At 36.1% G+C, this 19,041-nt stretch overlaps 1 pseudogene; it reads right to left on the reverse strand.

The window, feature by feature from the left end:
• Window positions 1-15,291: 15,291 nt before the first annotated feature.
• Window positions 15,292-17,976, reverse strand: LOC126727462 (cytochrome P450 76T24-like; annotated as a pseudogene).
• Between the last annotated feature and the right edge of the window lie 1,065 nt (window positions 17,977-19,041).

The following is a 19,041-nucleotide window of genomic DNA, read 5'->3' on the forward strand; positions in this document are numbered from 1 at the left end:
AAAGAAGAAATTGAACATAAAATTTTATTTAAAAAATAAAAACTTTTTTGACTAAAATAATAATAAAATAAAAAAGCCTAAGAGATAAGTACGCAGTGTTGAGTGGTTGGAGATTACTATGCTACCACATATACCCAGGACCCTAGCCCAACCCAATTTGTAAATTAGTAAAATTTGACATGCCTATGCTTTCTTAGAGCACTCACAGTAGTGGTGCTATATTGCTATATTTTAGCTCCTCAAACACCAAAATGATGCTCCAGCAGTGGAGCTAAATCTTTTTTTTTTTTAGCTCCATTGCTACAATGCACATCTATAAATAGATGTACACTGTTCATGAGAGCTAAAAAAAAAAATTATTTTATTCTATCGGTGATTAAAATAATTCCACTTGCACATTTTTTTTTCATTCTTTTATCTGTGCCTTTCTCTCTCTCATTCACTCTTATCTCAATTCACTCTCTCAACTTCGGTCTCTCAATTCACTCTCTCAACTCCCACCGAAGCTCGACATCACCAACCCACCAGCTGTCCCAAGCCCCAGATCAGCCTTAGACCCATGTCGCCGATCGCCTCAGACCCACTTCTCTTTCGTTTTTTTTTTCTCTCTCTCTCTCTCTCTCTCCGTTTTTAGCTCCAATTAGGTCCCACATTACCCGACTCACCTCAAATCGGAGCATTCCGTTTCACTTTGCACTCATCATCACTGTTTATGATCACTGAACGATGATCAGCACAGGTCTCGTTGGCCAGTATTGAATCGGACAGAGTATCAGGCATGGGTTTCAGTTTGGCTGTGTTGATTTTTCGGGGTTTTTGTTTTGTTCTTCTTCACTGGTTTTGATGGGCACCGTAGGGTTGTGGTTGTGCAGTGATTTTTATGGGTTTGATGGTGGTTGTGGTGGTGTGTTGGTGGTTGAATGAAATATTATTTTATTGTAGTGTTTATATTATTTTATTGTATTAAAAGGTAAAATAGCTCCACTATTGTAGGGTATGAGAAGGTAAAATAGATAAAATGACTTTTTGTGTAGCTAAAAAGCTAAAAATTTCGATCCACTGCTGTGGATGCTCTTAGAAGGTTAAAGCTTCACAGTGAAGCAAGTATCAAACAACCAAGTAAACACTCTGAAAAAGTAAAACAAAGTTAAAAGTAGCAAGAACCAAACAATGACATAAGTAAGAAATAATAAGACATTTTAGAGTAGTGCAAAACCTGAAGGAGGGCAACGCTCATCGGAGGGGAGGGTCCAATGCACTGCTAAGAAACGTATGAAAAAATCACTTTCCAACAATTAATTAAAAATATTTGAGGTTTGAGGTTTAAGATTTGAGACTGGTTTTTATTTTTATTTTTTTGTCTTTTGATTTATGTTTTGTTTTTTGAGAGAGTGGGAGAGAATGTTTTTTCAAATTCTAGGCGTGGGAGATTAATGACTCACATAGAGAATTGAACATTTTAGTTGCACATTCAATGTTTATTTTTTTTTCTAATTTTTTTATATATAGAATTTAATAATACTTTCAATTTATTGGTTAATATTGGGGCTTAATTAATACTCTCAATGGTAAAGAAATATCTCTATTACTTAAATTTGAGGGCTTTCTTTTACTTTTATTGGTTAATATTTGATGCCTAATTAATCTCACAATGGCAAAGAGATATTTCTATTGCTTAAATTTGGGGCCTTGGGAACTTGGGGGCCTTAGGCGGTTGCCTCAATTGCATCGTGCATTGAGTCGGCCCTGGTCTCTATTTGTACCATGCAAAACGATAATTGGTAATCACAATAAGAATGTATAAGATGTAGTCACGTTGTCCATATTTTAGTGAAACTAGCTAAGCTACTGCATGATGCACACCGATAATGTTTTAAATTGTCATGTGAAAAGATTATATAGAATGTTCAAAATATATTAAAATAATAACATGAAGTAATGTGCAGTTTTTATTGACATAAAGAATATTTTATTTTAGTTTAGTTTAGTCTCAAGAGGACAAAGAATTTAGACTATTGCATAATAGTCATAGAAATTAGTTGAAGTAACGAATTCATCATTGGAAGGCGAAAATTTAAAATTGCACACATATGTCCATTACATTTTTTCACTTAAAGTGCCATTAGAGTGAAAAAGAACAACTTAGAAATATTGTAGTTTAATAATGATAAAAGCATTCTAATCTACTCCATATATTGATTTTATTATATATGCTGTCTAATAAGTTATGTGTTCGCTTAATCATAGGTTTTTGTTTCTTTAATACATTTGAGTTAGCATAAGATATTTATGATATCATATTAATGTTTAGTTGTCTATGGAAATATCATAGAATTTTTATGATATCATGTTTATGTTATTAGAGTATTATAGTGGTAGCTTAAATGAAATATCATTCTAATAAAATTTTAATATGATATTTACGTATATTTCCATGAAATATACATTTTTTTTTTTTGGTTCATGTATAAATATTAAAATATTCTTATTAAAAAAATTTAGTTCTCAACTTGGGGTTGTATTGTGAAGTATGTTGAACACATTCAACATTTGAAAAGGCAAGTTGAAATATAAATCAATTATTTATTTATTTATAAATTTTAATGGGTTTGGACTTTTAAGATGGATGATCTTTCACCAAAGATAATTTAAATAAGAATAACATGATCTTAACATTTTATTTTTTTATAAATATATTTTGGTAAAGAGTGCACAAAACTAATGTAGCAAAGTGTCACGTGACAGAACCTCGTGTTCTCCCTAGAATTTGTGGGCATCCACCCCCATTGAAACTTTGTGATGGTCAAAAATTTGGGCCATCTTAGGGATAGTTCCGCTAGTGAGGGCTTGGTCATAGTTTTGAAGTGCTTCTTTAGCAATGTTTTGAAAGGAAATGACTATGGTTGTTATGCTCCCAAGCTTGAGAGCCTTAAAAGGTCTATATGTTTTATAGAGCTTGGCAACTGCTTGATGGGGGTAATTTGCCCAGCTCGAAGGTGTTTCCAATGATTGCAAAAGGGTGGGTGAGTGTGGGCAAGCCATACTTCCGGCTTGCTAGTGTTAGTGTATAGCTTAGACTAAATTAGCCCATAGGGCTTAGCCCAGTACACTGTACTTGTAGTTTACTCATATTACTTGTACACCACACATACCTAGCCTATATAAGGCTCTCTATTGTACATTATTATTTATACAAAATATTCAGACTATTTAGTCTTTCTCTCTCACTTTATATTCTTAACATGGTATCAGAGCTTATCAAATGCGTAAAGAGACAGGTCAGTTTATTTCCAAGCAGCCTCAACAGTCTCAAGATGAGGAAGAAGATTATGAATGAAGGAAATAGAGGTATTGATAAACCAAGATAAGATCTTACTCTGAATACTCTCCCATTCCTCTAGGTGTTCTTCATAATCATCCACTGTAATAGCAGTCTTGGAGGCATCTTCAGCAATAGTGGCTTTGGACGTAGGTTTTGGTACTGACTTAGGAATTGAACCAGTCACATATCTCCACAGTTTACGACCCTTGATAAAGATAGTCATATTCTGAGACCATGCATGATAGCTAGTAGGACCATCCAACATAATGGTGACAGGACATATGATATCTCGTTCGTTTTGTTGAGCCATAATGAAGAAAATGACCAAAAAGAGATATTTAGGGACCTTGAATGAAGAAACTAAACCCAAAAAAGAAATCTACGCGAAAAACTGAGCAAGATAGGCCGCTTCGAAAATTTTTGACCTCGGTTAATGGCAGTGTCGATGGTCAAAGTTAATGGCAACGACGAAGTCAACAGATGTTGACGTCACTAAGGCTGACATGGTAATGCGGCAATGAATGGTGCGTGGGTGCATGGGGCACGTGAGAGTGCGTGAGATGGGTGGTGGCACGTGTAGGTGCGTGGGCACATGTTACTACGAGATCGAACCTTCTGTTGGTGTGTGGGAGTGCGTGCAATGCTGGATGGAGTTGATTTGGGTTGGGTTTTTCTCGGAATTGTGCGATCTATGAATTTGTGCTCTCAGTTTGGCAGGGTGATGGACATAAAGACTAGATCTGAGAGTTTTTGGTGCTATGGGTCTGACGGCGGTAACTTGCTTTTGACAGTGGGCATTGGACGAAGGCAAGGGCAGCAGAAAGATGCCGAAGAAGACCACAAGTGCTAGAAATCAAAGCTTTATTGCACTAATGATTCAAGCTTGGAGTTCCACATTGAATCAAAACTTATTCAAATGTGCCAAGAGATAGGTTAGTCTATTTTTGATTTTTATTCTCAAACTTCTACTATGTGGGAACAACTCTTTGCTGTAGATCCTCCACTAGTGTGTTCTAAGGACATTGAGCTCTTTGTCAAATATCAGGATCGCTGTAAATTTATGCACTTCATGATGGGTTTACATGAGGATTTTGAGCCTACTAGGGCTTCTTTGCTTAGCCGGTCTACTACTCCTTCTCTTGATGCTACAGTCAAGGAGCTCATTTCTGAGGAGAACCTTTGGCCTACTCATCACATGTCATCATCTGATCATGTATTGGCCACACCATCTCCACAACCTCCTATTACTGCATTCATTGCTCCTCCACGAATAAACTCTGGGTGTTCCACCTCTCAGTCTTCCAAAGGTACTCACTGCGAGTTTTGTCGTGCCAAAGGCCATGACATCTCAGTTTGTTGCAAACTGCAAAAAAATATGCAAGAGTAGAATAAAGCTTCTCTTTCTTGGGCAGTTGTTGTATGTCCTTCAGGTCCATCGATTTCTACAAGTCCATCTTTGGCTTCCTTATTTACTATGGCTAATATTGAGGCAGTAGTTCAACAGGTTTTATCTCGAACTTTCACTGCCCTTTCTGTCTCCTTAGGTAGACAACCTTGGCTTTTTGATACTGCATGTTGTAACCATATGACTTTTGATGAATACCAATTTTCTAATAAGGCACCCTTAAAACACTCCATCACCATTTACACTAATGATGGAACTCCTATGCCTGTTAGTCATAAAAGAACAATCTCTTCTCCTTGTTTATCCCTTAGTGACACTTTTCATATCCCAAAGTTATCCTTTAATTTTCTTTCTGTTGGTCACCTTTGTGAATTAGGCATAGATCTTCTATTTACTAATCATGGTGTGGATGTGCAAGATCCCCCGACGAGTCAAGTGCTTGGGACAGGCCGTATGGTTGGTCGCATGTTTGAGGTTCATGACTTGAAGATTCCTTCACAAATTGTTTCTGCAGCTGCTACCACTGCCACCCACTTACTTGATCTATGGCATGCTCGTCTTGTTTATCCATCCTTATCTTGTCTACTGTTGTTAGCTTCTTAGGGTCATTTAGGTTCAGTTCAGTTTCAAAAATTTGATTGTACTTCCTGTCATTTTGGCAAACAAACAAAATTTCCGTTTAATAATAGTGACTCCTTTGCTTCTGCACCTTTTGATCTTATACGTTATGATATTTGGGGTCCTGCATCAGTTCCCACTGAGGGAGGATCTAGATATTTTTTCATATTTGTGGATGATTTTTCTCGATATACTTGAATTTATTTGCTTCACCATAAGTTTGAACTTGTGTCTATTTACCAAACATTTCATAAAATGATTGAAATACAGTTTAATCATACCGTCAAAGCTTTTGATCAAATAATGCTCAAGAATATAACGATAAATCTTTCCTATCCTTTTTAGACAGTCATGGTACCCTTCCTCAGCGGTCTTGTCCTTACATCTCTCAACAAAATGGTCATGTAGAATGAAAACATCGTCACATTCTTGATGTTGTCCGAATCCTTCTCATTTCTGCCTCTCTTCTTGAGCGCTTTTGGGGTGAGGCAGCACTCACTGTTGTGTACACCATTAATCGTATTCCTTCACCAACTACACACAATAAATCACCATTTGAGCTTCTCTATGGTCAAACCCCTGACTACTCATCTTTTCGGGTTTTTGGCTGTGCTAACTTTGTCTCTCTTCCTCCTCATGAATGAACAAAGCTCCAGCCTTGTGCTCGTCTCTGTTGTTTCCTTGGTTATAGTGTATCTCAAAAGGGGTTTCGCTACTATGATCCATTTTCTCATCGTCTTTGTTGTTAGGACATATGTGTTTCACTTGTTAGGAACATATGTCATTATTTTATGTAATTGGCTAATCCTTTGACAAAACGCATTTTACTTGTAATTGGGTAGATCTAGGATGTGTTTAATACTTCAAGAAACATGTTGTTCAAGTCTAGTATTAAATCCATGAAGATTGGACCAAGAAAAAAGTGAAGAAAAGTTGTTCACTAAAGCTGGACAAATAACTTGACACCTGCGGACAGATAGCTCGACACCTCTCGATAGCTGGTGGATCGATTGAGAAAGCTTCTGTCTCCTCGACAGCTCGTTGATAGCTTCTCGCTAGCTGTATCTGTCAAGGTTTAAAGCTCGACACCTGCTCGACACCTGCTATCTATCGAGGTTACGGAAATCAGAATTTTGAGATCTGATTTTTGGGCCAGGCTTTTGTATTTGTGTAGGGTTTCTTTTCTCACAACCCTAGACCTATATAAGGCTTATTTTAGAGGCCATCACATAAGAGAATACAAGAAGAACATATGCAAAAAGTGACCGATGCCTTATTCTCTCTGAAAGAAGCTACTGCATCTTTGCACCTTAGGATTTTGTAACCAAGTGCTTCTTGATCTTCATTGTTGATGAAGTGAAGAACTTTGCAGCCAACATTCTTCTTCTAGTTGGTGATTAAATCGCGTACTGGGATCTGCGCAATTGGTTAGTCATGTACTGGGATTCGTGCATTAAAGGGTGGCATTCATATATTGAAGAGTTCAGAGGTTCTGAAGCGGTAGAAGGTTTCTACTGTGAGTTCATCCACGGGGATTGTAGAGTCTAGGGACAAAGGTTTTGTACTAGACCTAAAACTTCTCTTTACTATAGTGGATTGCTTTTTGGGAAGGTTTCCCCCCAGGTTTTTTACTGTGAAACTAGTTTGTTTCATCGGTTCTCCTGGGTTATCATATCTTGTCTTATTTATTTTTCTGTTGCATGAATTTGACATGATATTGATGTTTATTTGTTTTAACAAGTTTTATTGATAATAAATCTAATTTACAACTTGGATTTAAAACTTGTTAATTATAACAACCGGGGTCTAAATTTCCCAACAAGTGGTATCAGAGCGGGTACACTCTAATTGGATTAATTTCCTGAGTGTGATCCTTGACCCCCGTTGTCATGGATCGTGGACAATTTCTTTTGATTTCTCCTTTATTTGATGGAACTAATTATACGTACTGGAAAGTTCGTATGAAAGTCTTTTTGCAGGCTCTAGGTGAACAGATATGGCAAGTTGTTGAAGTTAGCTGGATTAAGCCAAAGGAAGCGCCGGTGGATTGGGATGATGCAACAATCATAGCGACAAATTTCAATAGTAGGGCCTTGAATGCTTTATTTTGTGGGGTAACCAATGAAGAATTCAAGAAAATATCATTCACAGAAGTTGCTAAGGAAGCATGGACCATTCTTGAGACCACCTATAAAGGTACCAAGGTAGTAAAGACTGTGAAGCTTCAAAGACTCACTAGTAGTTTTGAAGAAATAAGGATGGAGGAGATTGAGACCTTTGATGAGTTCTATGCTAAAATCAAGGATATTGTGAATTCTGCCTTCAACCTTGGAGAATGTATTGCAGAATTCAAAATTGTTTGGAAAATTCTTAGGTCCTTACCTGAAAGATTCCATGCCAAGATCACTGCCATTGAGGAAGCAAAGGGCATTGATCAAATTCCTTTGACTGAGCTTGTAGGGAACCTTCAAACCTATGAGATGGGATTAGGCTTAATTGGAAAAGGTGGAAAGAGTAAAAACTTGGCTCTTAAGGGTATAGAGGAAGAGATTGAGGACTCTGAAGATGAAGATGAAAGTGAAGATGAAGATGAAGATGAAGCTGAGGATGAGGATGATGATGATGGTGATGACGATGATGCTTCCGGTGATGATGATGGAGATGCTAGCTCTGCCGATGAGATATTTACTTGACACTCTTACCCTTTGTCATTCGTGACAAAATGGGGGAGTAGTTTTGGTATGAGAGTAGTCCATCTTAGGGGGAGAGTAAGTATAGGACCATTTTGTTAGGGGGAGTGTTGATACATTTTGAGGGATGTAGTGAGTATAGTATGTATCTTTTCTTTTCTTTCTTTTTAGATACATTACTCTTGTACATGAGGTCTTGTGACCATTTCTAGACATACATTGTACTTATCTCCTTATTTATATTGATGTATGTTTTCATTCACCTACCCCTTCATGTGTTGTTTCTTTTCTCTCTTTATACACATGTTTCTTATACTTGTATACAATCTATTATTTCTATTTCACACAAAGATGCCTTGATGAGTTTTGTTTAAAGTGTTTCAGAAATACAGGTTGTCAAAGTCTACTTGCCATAAACTCTCATTTTGCAAAATTTTTCAAGAGTTTGTGTTAGTATAGATTTTATTGTATTCAACAAGTGAATATGAGTTGAGTGATTTATGACTTCTCTCATATGTTCATTTGTTTGTTGTGGTTTTGTCACGGATTGCCAAAAGGGGAGATTGTCAGGACATATGTGTTTCACTTGTTAGGATTTTATGTAATTAGCTAATCCTTTGACAAAACGCACTTTACTTGTAATTGGGTAGATCTAGGATGTGTTTAATACTTCAAGAAACATGTTGTTCAAGTCTAGTATTAAAGCCATGAAGATTGGACCAAGAAACAAGTGAAGAAAAGCTGTTCATTAAAGCTGGACAGATAGCTCGACAGCTGCGGACAGATAGCTTGACAGCTGCGGACAGATAGCTCGACACCTCTAGATAGCTGGTGGATCAATCAAGAAAGCTTCTGTCTCCTCGACAGCTCCTTGATAGCTTCTTGATAGTTGTGTCTGTCAAGGTTTAAAGCTCGACACCTGCTATTTATCGAGGTTACGGAAATCAGAATTTTGAGATCTGATTTTTGGGCCAGGCTTTTGTATTTGTGTAGGGTTTCTTTTCTCACAACCCTAGACCTATATAAGGCTTATTTTAGAAGTCGTCACATAAGAGAATACAAGAAGAACATATACAAAAGGTGACCGATGCCTTATTCTCTCTGAAAGAAGCTACTGCGTCTTTGCACCTTAGGGTTTTGTAACCAAGTGCTTCTTGATCTTCATTGTTGATGAACTGAAGAACTTTACAGCCAACATTCTTCTTTTAGTTGGTGATTAAGTCACGTACTGGGATCCACGCAATTGGTTAGTCACGTACTGGGATTTGAGCATCAAAGGGTGGCGTTCATTTATTGAAGAGTTTAGAGGTTCTGAAGCGGTAGAAGGTTTCTACTGTGAGTTCATCTATGGGGATTGTAGAGTCTAGGGACAAAGGTTTTGTACTAGATCTGAAACTTCTCTTTATTATAGTGGATTGCTTTTTGGGAAGGTTTCCCCCAGGTTTTTTACTGTGAAACTAGTTTGTTTCATCGATTTTCCTGGATTATCATATTTTGTCTTATTTATTTTTCCGCTGCATGAATTTGACATGATATTGATGTTTGTTTGTTTTAACAAGTTTTATTGATAATAAATCTAATTAACAACTTGGATTTAAAACTTGTTAATTATATCAACCGGGGTCTAAATTTCCCAACATTCATGTCGCCGTCATGTTGAGTTTTAGGAACATCGTCCTTTCACGAGTCTTTAGCAGTTTCCTACGTCCTCTTCCTCAAAGTCTCCCATTTTTACTGATCTTTTCCTCCCTTTTTATCCTGAACTTATGGAGGATTCTTCGACATCAGCTGCCTCTTTAGATGACTCATCTCTAGTTCTGTCCTCGGCATATGATCCACCTGTCTTGGATCCTGTGGCACCACCCTCTCCTGAGTCTCCTAATGGTCCTGAACTTCATCGTTCCACCTGGGTAAGCATTCCTCCCCCTTATCTCATTGATTATCACTACTCTTTTGCTCTTACCGCCCTCTATGAACCTCACACCTATCGTGAGGCCAATACTGACCCTCTTTAACAGCTAGCTATGAACTAGACGCCTTTCATAAGAATCACACTTAGGATATGGTTGATTTGCCTCCTGTTCAATTTGTAGTAGGTCGTAGGCGGGTTTACAAGATCAAGATCAAGGTTGATGGATCTATTGAATGACACAAGGCTCGCCTCGTTGCTAAGGGCTTTACTCAAGAGTATGGCATTGACTATGAGGAAAAATTTGCTCCTGTTGCTCACCTTATATTTGTTAGATGTCTTATTGTTGTGGCTGCTATTCGTCGTTGGCCTCTTTATCAAATGGATGTGAAGAATTCTTTCCTCAATGGAGACCTCAAAGAAGAAATGCACATGCAACCACCCCCTGGCTATCCACACTCAGGCAGTTAAGTTTGTCGCCTTCTCCGTGCTCTTTATGGCCTTAAGTAGGTTCCTCGAGTTTGGTTTGAAAAGTTTAGCTCAGTTGTCGCTTAGCAGGGTTTCACTCATGACACTTCTCTCTTTGTCTGGAGATCTTTTGCTAGTATCAATCTTATTCTTCTTTATGTTGATGATATGATTATTACTGGAGATGATTGTGCAGGTATCCACTCTCTTCAGCACTTCCTTAGTCAGCATTTTGAGAAGAAAGATCTAGGCAATCTCGGCTATTTTCTTGGGCTTAAGGTTACCTTATCCTCTAATGGATACTATATTTCCCAAGCTAAATATGCTTCTGATCTTTTCTCCAAAGCTGATATCGCCGATAACAAGACTATTTCAACTCCCTTGGAAAACAATGTAAAGCTCACACCCTCAGATGGTGAACTTATATCTGATGCTACTCACTATCGTCAGTTGTTTGGTAGTCTGATCTATCTCACTGTTACTCGTTCGGATATTTCATATGCCGTGGGTATGGTTAGTAAGTTCATGGATGCTCTTTGTTCTGTCCATTATGCTGTCGTTCTTCGGATTCTCTGATATGTCAAGGGCACACTTTATCATGGTCTCCACTACTCCTCTCGGTCTTCTCTAGAACTTCATGCTTATTCAAATGCGGACTGGGCAGGTGATCTGACTGATCGATGCTCTATCACAAGTTTCTGTTTCCTGTTGGGTACTTCTTTTGTCTCGTGGCGTAGCAAGAAGCAGGATGTGGTTTCTCGTTCCAGTACTGGGGCTGAGTATTGTGTCCTTGCCGACACCACCTGCGAGCTTGTCTGGCTTCGCTAGCTCTTGGCTGACACAGATGCTCCACAGCCCACTACCACTCTTCTTTATTGTGACAATCGTAGTGTTATCTATATTGCTCATAATGATGTCTTCTATGAATGCCCCAAGCACATTGAGATCAATTGCCACATCACTTACTAGCATCTCAAGAAAGGCAATTTCAAGTTGTTCTCCATCTCCTCTACTGACCGGCCTGCTGATATCTTCACCAAGACTCACCTGCCTAGTCGTCTTCGAGGTCTTATATCCAAACTCTAGTTGGCTTCCTCCTTGACACATTGAGTTTGAGTGGGGATGTTAGTGTATAGTTTAGACTAGATTAGCTCATTGGGCTTAGCCCAGTATACCGTACTTGTAGTTTACTCATATTACTTGTACTGCACACATACCTAGCCTATATAAGGCTCTCTATTGTACATTATTATTTATACAGAATATACAGACTATTCAGTCTTTCTCTCTCACTTTATATTCTTAATAGCTAGGTTGGAGGTGAAGACATGAATGGATGCCCACACAAAGCGAAGTACTAGCAAAAGTACTATGTAGTAGTCGATCAACTTAAATTTGGTTTGTGTTTCTTTTGTTTCTATCTTCATATTTTTGTTGGGTATAAGAAAGTGGTGGATATATATCAAAAATGAAGTTGGTGTGATTCAAATTGATTGAGGGTAAGATAAAGATTCAAGTTAATATCAACTATTTGTTTGAGAGTCTATTTTGTATTGACATAGAAAGTCAAACTTTAACGATAATGTTTTTGTTGTCAGTGGGATCCAAATAGTCCAATAATAGTTTTCCACATCAGGTTGGTTGTTGTAGATTCCTATTGGGAGAAGCAAAAGCCGCTCTATGTGCAGTCAGGAGAGCAATATTTGAAGGCTTTAAAAACATAATTGTGGGAGGTTATGCTTAAAAGTTAAAAGTAGTTGAACCAATCCAAATCTCAGACTCCACTGGAGAATTTCTGCTATTTTTGATGATATTTTTGGTTCTTGTAAAATCTTGTAAATCTGTCTCCTTTCTTTTGTAGTTAGAGGGGGTAATTCCCCTACCCACTTACTAGCCAAATGGGTGGCTTTGTACAATTGGACCAGGCCAGTTCTCATCTCTTCTCTGCCCTTCTTGGTTATTTAAGCTAAAGAAAAAGATGGATCTAAGCCCTCTCCTGTTTTGTAAGATCTTCTGTGTTAGATTTAATAAAGCATTTATTCAGAAAAAAAAAAAGAAAAAGAAAAAGAATGAGAATGGCCTAAATAAATGATCGAGATATTTAAATGTAGAGTATTATTTATTATACATGTGTAAAATAGTTAATTAGCGTGCAATAATTTTAACCTTTGAGTATGAGTGGTGTGATTAGTTAAGTTTTGAAGTCTGTATGAGTCATTGATGTTGATGACAATATCGAGTGTTTAATATAAAATCATTGATGTTGATGACAATTCGACCTATGATATTGTTTTGAACATAGGAAAAAAAACCAATTTACTTTTAATTGCACCAAGGCCACTTAGCAAAGGCAGAGCCACGTTGTGTGCATGGCCCCCCAAATTTATTTTAAACCATCCATCAATAAGGTAAAAATAAAATCCACTCAATTTTTTAAAGGCCCCCCCCCCCCCCCCCCCCCCCCCCCCAAATTACAAAGCTTTGGTCTCCCATTCCCAACTTTGCACTTATTGTCATTTTCCATTCCTCAATATCTCAAGTTATGTATGTTTTTTCCCCAAAAAAAAAAAAAAAAAACAAAAACAAAAGATGTATTTTTGTAAATAAAAAAGTGTTCAATGACATTTATAAAAAAAAGGAAACTTCCAATAGAGTTTGCTAAAATCTCTACCCCTTTATAAATCAACTTTGTGATTTTGTTTTCCTTTATTTTATTTTTTTTTAATAATGCTAGTACTACACATTTTTACACACACTTTTTTCACAATTATCCTATGTAGCAGATTATGAATGATGAAAAAAATGATGGATTTATGTGATAGTGATTGACGACTGATCATAATCTGCCTTATAAGACAATTGTGAGAAAATGTGTGGTACAACACTAGTGTGTTTAATTTTTTTGAAAATATTAATTATTATTTTTCCTTTTCTTAATTATCAATTCTCGGTACTATTTCTTCTGTTGTCTCACATTACTCATCTTCTCTTCTTTTTTCTCTTTCACCATGCACTATATATTTCTAACTCTCGTGACTCGCATGTCATCTTTCTCATCTTCTTTTTATTTTTATTTTACATCCCTTTTCTAACCTCTTCACCTTGCTTCTTTTTTATTTTATTTATTTATTTAGTAACTCATCCTTTTCTGACTCTCTCAATCCCTTTCCTTCGTCCCCCACCATCAGATCCAATGCATTTCCCTGGTACTCGCCATCAACAAAACTAACTTTTCATTTGGCTCGGAATCAATATGATATTTTTATCTCCGTCCCTCCAAACATAACTTCCTGGCTTTACCCTTGCCACTTTAGATATGGATTTTATGGTTAGGGTCATGTGAACTTACACAAATTAATACTCTACCTCTAATGCTCAAAAGGTGAAAGAAAGGACCAATATTTAAAATCACTTTCGTATTTCGAGTGGTCTAATTATATTGTAAAATCCATCTAGGGCTAACCTTATTGCTATAATCTCTATTTATACCTGCTTAGAGTTCATTGTAAATACAACTGAGAATGTAAAAGATGAAGGCACCTAAGATTTTATCATGTGGACATAGGTTGTCAAGTTGAATTATGTAATTCCTTTGTGTGGTCTCTTTCTTTTACTTTTGCTTTAATTTTATCATGTCCAACAAGAATCATACATATTTTAGTGAAATTTGGAGTTTAAATAGTGATTGTGGGGGTTCTTGAGGGTATTATGCTCTTTCTGGAGTAAATTGGGGGATAATAGGATGTTTCTATTGGTACTAGTATGCTGGCCATTTTGATGTAAGTTTATATATATAATATAAATAAAACTTTATGATCAAATTCGTATAAAAAGAAAAAGATTATAATATATTAATTAATGTAGTTTACTTTCAGTGAAACCCTATTACCATAAATTTGTAAAATGATAATACTATTCCCTTTGGAAACTTAATTTTCATCAATTTTAATAATTTTAAAAGAAGTCTTATAATTTATTTTGATTTAATTTCAATATATTATAATTTTGGGTTTTAATAAAAATTTGTTAATACACGGTATGGGTTCCAGTTAACTCAACTGGTAATATCTTTGATAGTTTAATAAAAGATCTAGGGTTCAATCTTCGCTTCCACTGAAAACTAATTGATGACTTGCTCTAATGATAAAGAACTATCATTAGTAGCGATTACAGTAAACATACAGATGGATACGTTACATGTGTTGTACTGGCATAAAAATATGGAATTGGAAAAGTAACGTTACATGTGTCGATATTAAACATTTCTTTTTTAAACATTCCTCCTTTTATAGACATTTTCCCCTTCCCTCTCTCCCCAGCTAGTCTATTCCCAGCTAGTTTTGGGGAATGCTTTCCACTCTTTCATCATGAAATAGGACTTTTGGGAGTGTTTCCACTGTTCAGGTTAGTCAATCGGCATTTAATGTGGCAGAGATTAGGTGGAAACATCTCATTAGTGCGGAGGTAACTACTCTGGTGGTCCTTAACTCTTCATAGCATTTCTCGAAGTGAGTTTGATGGAAGGTGGCATCTCGGTTCAAAAGGGAACTGGTCACCTATGGTTCCTTGCGTATTTGCTATAGGAAAGGTTCTGCTTATCACCTCGATAGTGGACCTTAGTGATGGAAGTCTGCTTGGTCGTCGACTAGATCCACCCTAGGGAGTTATCTTTTATTCCCTGGGCCTCTTCATTCAGATCTACATCTTTGGGCCAGACCCATCTTTTAAGAAATGATCTCTTGGACCCTTGGCTCTCGGCCTAAGCTCATGTTCATCCCCCCAATAAAAAATTTTAAAAGAAGTCTTATTATTTATTTTGAATTAATTTTAATATATTATAATTTTTGGTTTTAATAAAAATTTGATAGTATCACATATATTGAATTAATTTTAGTATATTATAATTTTCGATTAAACGCAGAAAAATTCACATATATTGTTGGACTAATAATAAACATCGAAGTTACAAGGATCTAATGGGGATAGCCCGGAGGGGCTCTGCCTTATGTAAAGTAAGCCCAAACATCTCACCCAAGTCCATGTCTTCTGGCTTCATCTCATTAGGAAGCTTCCAAGCAAAGTGGTGAACAAGAGAAGCCAAGATCAAGGGCACCATTCTGTTAGCTAATGGCAATCCAGGGCATATCCTTCTTCCAGCTCCAAAGGGAATCAGTTCAAAATCTTGGCCCTTAAATTCAATTGCATGCTCTAAAAACCTTTCAGGCATAAATAAATTTGAGTTTGGCCATATGCTAAAGTCTCTTCCCATTGCCCACACATTTATTAGTATTTGTGCATTTTTGGGCACAATGAAGTCACATATTTCTACGTCTATCATAGCCTTACGGGGAAGTAGAAATGGCGCTGATGGGTGCAATCTTAAGGTTTCTTTCACTATAGCTTGAAGATAAAGGAACTTTGATATGTCTAATTCTTGAATACGCCCAGCCTTGCCTAGGACTTCTTCAAGCTCAACTCGGGCTTTTGTCATTTTTTCTGGGTTTTGTAATAACATTGTCATTGCCCATTCCACTGTGCCTGATGTTGTGGCGATTCCTGCATGAAATAAGCCCTGCAACAAAGAAGTGTGAGAGCTAATTAAGTTGCTTAAGATTATGGCTTGGGTGATTTTAATCACAACAAATAATATCGACAATTATAAAAAAGTGTTGTCCTTAACGTTACTATTGGTGCTAAAGGTTAAGACCCACAAACTAACAAAGCTCTTAACTAGGCATTAAGTTGTTGGAACTATATGAGGATGGAAATTGGTCATATAGAGTGATTAGCGTTCATTCTTGCTTGGAATGTTCTATGAAATTCCCAAATATGTGAATTGTTTGAACACATAAATAACAGTCTTTATCATTCTGAAGATATATAGTTGCACAAGTTGCACCGATTAACATTCTAAAATTGTGATCATATACATGTGCATTACAAATCAAATTATGGTTATACTTGGCAAAATGGGGGTCATAAATGTGTTCATGGGGTCATAAATGTCTTTATCTAATAGTCAAAATTACAATGATATATGTTGACTTCAAACTATCGATTACGATGAGGAGCTACTACATTGTCACAATAATAAGAAGCCAAGAAATATTTTACTCATTTCCTGAATGAATGAAATTTTTATTATTATTAATTCTTTAAATAAAATTCATAATTTACAGAGAAAAAAGAAAAGAAAAAAGAAATACAAAAAGTTGAAACAGGTCTCCTGAAATTAAGTGTTCCTTGTCTCAATTCATATATCTTTTTACATATCTCAAAATCAAAATATATACCTCTTTAAAAGCAAAAGTTGTTAGGACTTAAAACAATATTCCACTGAGAACAAAGTTTATATTCACAAAACTCAAAATTATTTATCAGAAAACTTCTTTGAGCCTTCTATTAAATATTATTATTTGTTTGTTTTTAATAGGAAAAAAAAAAAAAAAAAGAGGTGAGTTCAAACCACAATTATAGAGTAGTAAATTATATTTTTTAAAGTAATTTTTTTTTTCAGATATTTCTTTGAAGCAAAGTTTTAAAGAGGTAGTCAATTACCAGAAGCAAATGTTTGATATCGAGGAGGTTTGTCTCTGAATTATCTTCTTCAATGAGATTGAGCAGTGAATCTAGTGTATCGTTGGTTGTTTTAGAACCCTTTGATAAAGATCTTAATTGGAATCGTTGATTGATAATTCCATCAAAAATCCCCAACAATTTGGAGTAATAAATCCTTGTCCTTTTGCGTACACCTTGTGGGTCAATCAAACGAAGTACTGGGAAATAATCAGCAATATTTGGCCTTCCTGCTTCTTTGGCTAAACCACACACAAGATCCCTGAACTCTTGGGACAAATTTGAGTCATATTGGGCTAAGTCAACAGAGAAAAGTGTGTTTGATATGGAATTAAGGACTGTTGTGAATACTACTCGACCAATATCAATGGGTGCACCACTTTTGCAACTTTGGTTAACATGGTCAAGCAGTTCTTGTACCTTTGCTAATCGAAGGGCCTCTGTGGCATCAAGACGCTGTGGAGCAAATATTTGGGTAGCACAAGCTTTCCTAAGGTTCCTCCATTGAGAATTTGCGGGAATCCAACCAATTGAAACTTTGTGATGGTCGAATACATGGGCCATATTTGGGACGGTTCGGCTAGAGAAAGCTTGGTCATTTTTCTGAAGTACTTCTTTAGCCATGTTTGGAGAGGAAATGACTATGGTGGTTATGCTCCCAAGCTTGAGAGTCATTAAGGGACCATAAGTTTTGGAGAGCTTGGCAAATGCTTGGTGGGGTAATTTGCCAAGCTCCAAGATGTTACCAATGATTGGAAAGGGTGTGGTCCAGGGGGGAGAGTCTGGCTTGATAGATTGGGGGAGACAACACGAATGAATGCCCACACAAAGGGTAGTATCAGCAACAATACTAGGTAGTAATCCATTGTTAACTCAAAGATGGTTTGTGGTTCTTGTGTTTATATTTTCGTTTGGTAGAAGAATTGGAGAATATATATAAAAAGGCAATACTAACCTACTAGGTAGTCATGGACGGCCGCACCCCATCCCCCCTATTTAAAAAAAAAAATATTAGTATATACGCTGAGTATTAATTTTAGAAATTTTATTCTATAAAATTACACTTTATCCTTTTAACGATATCTTTTATTTTTGTAAGAATAATGTTATAACCACAAAATTTTCTAGAACATTTTTACCAAATTGTTGAGGTAGCAAATTCATATTGGTTTGCATTTGAGCCCAGCACTGACACCGTTTTTTTATTTACCAATAATTACTTACTACATCAGCAATTTATAAAAAAAGTTTGTAATTCTAGCATTTTCTTCCTTTTTAAAGACCATAAAAAAAAAATCTATAAATCTAAAATCTAAAACTAATTAAACAAGACCAAAAAAATTAGCCCAATAACCAAAATTACCTATAATAAAACTACAAAAATTAAGTCCAATTAACCAATTTTTTCCCAAAACAAACAAACCGAACTATTAAAAAATTTTAAACATAATAATTTAATCTTTACCCAACAGCATGCATCAAAGTCTCACACACACACACACAAAATAATGTCATCTTTACCTTCTATCGAAGATTTGGAGAGAATTTTGGTGATTTTGATGCAGCAAAAATAACTTATTTTTCTGCCCCTCTAACACATCTGTAACGTTGAAAATCTCTCTCTCTCTTTGATTTTTTTTCTTGTTTTTTTCCTTCTTTTTGTTTTTTTTTGTTGGTTCTCTCTCTCTCTGAATAAAAGGTTGAATTTTATTGAATGAAAGTATAATACAGACCACAGATATGGAAAACAGAAACTAAAGCAGACCGAGAGATCCAACAACAAGATCTAGAGCACTTTACATCAACAAGATATATACAACAAACAGTCCTAGAAAAACTTTCCAACAACAAGACACAGCAAAACATTACCAGTGTTCTTAACTTGAACAGAACCAAAACCCACAAGCTTCTTGACGTCGTTTATTTTTTATTATTATTTTTCTTTCCTTTTCTTTTTGTTCGGTAACAATCTCTATGCTTAAATATAATAACAAAGAGAAAAAAAATGTATAATGTTTTAATTTTTATAAAATGTTATTTTATTAATTTTAGT

The sequence above is a fragment of the Quercus robur genome, chromosome 5 (assembly GCF_932294415.1).
Source record: "Quercus robur chromosome 5, dhQueRobu3.1, whole genome shotgun sequence".
Taxonomy (NCBI): Eukaryota; Viridiplantae; Streptophyta; class Magnoliopsida; order Fagales; family Fagaceae; genus Quercus; species Quercus robur.